The sequence below is a fragment of the Acomys russatus genome, chromosome 11 (assembly GCF_903995435.1).
Source record: "Acomys russatus chromosome 11, mAcoRus1.1, whole genome shotgun sequence".
Taxonomy (NCBI): domain Eukaryota; kingdom Metazoa; phylum Chordata; class Mammalia; order Rodentia; family Muridae; genus Acomys; species Acomys russatus.
This window is the reverse complement of record NC_067147.1, coordinates 24,691,452-24,694,788: the sequence shown is the minus strand read 5'-3', so window position 1 is coordinate 24,694,788 and position 3,337 is coordinate 24,691,452. Positions and strand designations below refer to the sequence as shown.

The following is a 3,337-nucleotide window of genomic DNA, read 5'->3' as shown; positions in this document are numbered from 1 at the left end:
GGAACCCACAGTATAGTTTCAACCATCTCTAACTCTCGATCCAGGTGATGATATAATCTTTTGGCTTACTAGGCACATGGTATTTATGAGGTAGACAGACAGAAATGTGGGCAAAGGACTTATGCACTTAAATACAATAAACCTAGTATTTACAATTAGTTTTTTAAAAGTCACATTATACACCTGCCCTAAAAAATTTCTGGAAGAAAATCTTGTACCTGAAATATTCAAATATAATCTTGTAATTACATAAATGGAAACTGAAGAAATACAAGGCATCAGAAATACTAAAGACAGTATAATACAGTAATAGAAATTGAGTTGTATAAAAATCATGAAGTGAAATGTTTTATATTTGTTTTTTGAATTCATTTGTTTATAATATGAAGAGTTTTCTTTTAAAAGCTTTGCCAAAGGTGGTGAATATTTATTCATAATCTGTTATATTTAATAAAAATTTTGTTGTCATCTGATACCATTTTCTGTCTTCTAAATTTCAGTTTTAGGTTACATTTTTTAAAAATTATATTATAGGTATTTCTCAAACCATTAATTTTCCCAGCGCCCCATTCTCTTTATTAATTACCATGGTTTAAAATCAACTACATTACGAAGAAGAGGATTTATCATCTGAATTTCTTCACTCAGATCAGCTTGGCTTTCTTCTTGCCAGGTCCCTTATGCCCTCTGGCCTTCTCAAATTTCACCCTTTAATACAAGTACTTCCACTGCGATCACCTCGGAGCTGATAGCCACAGCTTTCTCTGTTGACTGTGTAAACTGGTCCAGCTGCTCAGAAGACACTTGGGACTATTCCTCTCATTGGTTCTTCTGTCCAGCATTCTGTAGAAATGGCACATTGTTCAAGTTCTACCTCTATCAGAGAACTCTGAGCAGCCGATAGCTCCTGGGCCTCAGGTGTCCCCTCCTCACCCTCATTATCCAATGAGTAAGATGTGTTGGGTGTTCAATTCTCAGAGACTGCTTCCTCAGGAAAATCTGCTGCTACAGAATTTGGGAAATCATTGTCTGGCTTTTCTTTGTTTGATATAGGGGCAACACTACCTGAGCTCCCTAAATGTGTTTTCTTTTTTTGAAACTAGACAGCTTTTCTGCAGTATGTCCTTTATCATCAGATGAGACTTGATCTGTCAACATTTCTAAGTCAGTAATGGATGATGTCTAGCCTGGTGCAGCCTCATGAGCACTGGAAGAGCTACGCTAAGGGTGAAACAACAGTGGCAACCTCTCTGCTGGAGTTAAGAGGCAGGACTTTTAACTCTTCCACACCTTCACTGGTGGAGTCCTCCTCCTCAGTTGTAAGTGAGGTCTTAAGAGCGTTGTCCACGACTTCACCATTCACAGGTTCCAAGGCAGAGTCTTTGTCATCATCTTGTTTCTCCAGGCATGCCTGAGTTTCCGGTACAGGCTGTGCATCTGTAAAACTGCTTTCATCTCTAAATTCAATCACTCTCCACTCGGGTTCCTCTTCCAGGAATTCTTCCAAGCTCTCTGAGGAGCGTGCAATGTATTCAACTTTGTTTATTGGAGCCACAGGTGAAGTCTCGGCGATGTTTTCATCTTCACCTTGAGAATTACTGAATTCAGAATCCTGAAAGTGCTTTAGAATCTTGGGTTGCTTTAAATGGCCACTTCGAGTACAAGTGGAAACAGATGTCTTTTCTGGACCTTCAGAAGTGCTAGTAAAGGCATCTTTTAGGGAATGGATCTGCATCTCACTTGGCTGACTGCCTTCCATTCCAGGTTCAAATTCTGGAACAGCAGCCAGACCATAGTCTCCCAACAAGGGTCTTTTGACTTCATACTGAGAAATCTCTGTAACTTTGATTGCTTCTCTCTGTAATGCTCTGGTGACTTGGATCCACTGATGCCAATGATCTACACCTTCAACTACCCAAAGAAATCTATGATATCCCGGATACTTTTGAAAATACTGCTCGGAAGCTGTGTACATGAGAGAAGAGAGCAGATATTGCAAGCCAAGTGCATCTTCTCTAAAGGAGTCAGCAAAATCCTGCAACGTATGAAGCTCCAAATCTTTTCCTCTGTGTTTCTTGCTTTAAAACATTGTATTAAGAACAGGCAGTTGATAATTCTGAGCTGTATAAGCTTCCTGTAGGCTTAACTGAATAAAACCCAGTGGCCTCTCCTTTCTTCCACAGAAGTTAGCAGAATCAGTACTGCTATGACACAGGAATGGAATCTCATGTCTCTCCATTTCCTGTTTTCTATAAATAATAATTCGATTGAGAATATACAGAACTACTTTTTCTCCAAGAGTGCTCATCTGCTTCAGCCCCTCTCTAGAAGGTTCAGATGTTTTCACCATATCATCAGTGGCCACCACTGCCCAAGAAAGTAAAGTGCCCCAGCTGTGAGTGAATCTTCAGGCTCAAAGAGAGCAAGGACTTTCTGGGTCTGATTGCCACCAAAGAGGTACAAAGCCCACATTTGACAGGTTAATAGGAATCGTAATATCAAGAATAGAAAAACACTTTGGATTTTCAGAGTCTTCACACCATAAATTGGAGAGGTACTCTTCAGCAGAATTTTCCAATTCCTCTTGTGTACAGTTATCCAGCAAATCCACAGGGAATGCCATCATTTAGCCAGGGCAGCAGGCCGCAAGGAAGGCACTATGCAGAGCATCATGGGAGCCCACACCCCAATGCCACATGGGCTCCTCTTCCCATTAATTTTCAAAATGGTAAATCAACAAATAAGCAAATGAATTTGACAGACTTTTTCAGGTAAAGAAAAAGAAATTTCCAGTAAATACAGTTTAGTCATAAGTGGAATTAAAATTAAAATTACATTAAGAATACACATCCTCCTCAGAATTAACAAGACAAGACATAATGATGGCCAGGATACAGGAAAAAATCAGTAACTATATACTGCTGGTATGCACCAAAGTAATTAACGTCACCCAACATGGAAGTCAGTATAAAGAATCCTCCAAATTCAAAAACTTAAACTCTCATACAATATAGCTATGCACCTCTTTCTTAGTTAGAGTTTTATTCTTGTGAATAGACACCAGGACCACTCTTTCAAAGAAAAGCATTTAGTTGGACTGGCTTATAGTCCAGAGGTTAAACCTTTTATTGTCATCATGGGAAGCATCATGGCAGGCAGGAAGACAGATGCTAGAGAGGTAGCTGGTAGCTCTACATCGGGATTCATAGGTAGCAAGAAGAGATCTTAAATATAAGTACCACAAAAGAATAAAATTACACATAAATTTCCATGTGCTTTTTCAAATGACTCATTATTGTTGTGTGTTCTGTATTTGTTTAAAAATCAATAAATAATA

At 39.0% G+C, this 3,337-nt stretch overlaps 1 pseudogene; it reads right to left on the bottom strand.

The window, feature by feature from the left end:
• Nucleotides 1–644: 644 nt before the first annotated feature.
• On the bottom strand, nucleotides 645–2,623 carry LOC127195318 (soluble lamin-associated protein of 75 kDa-like; annotated as a pseudogene).
• Between the last annotated feature and the right edge of the window lie 714 nt (nucleotides 2,624–3,337).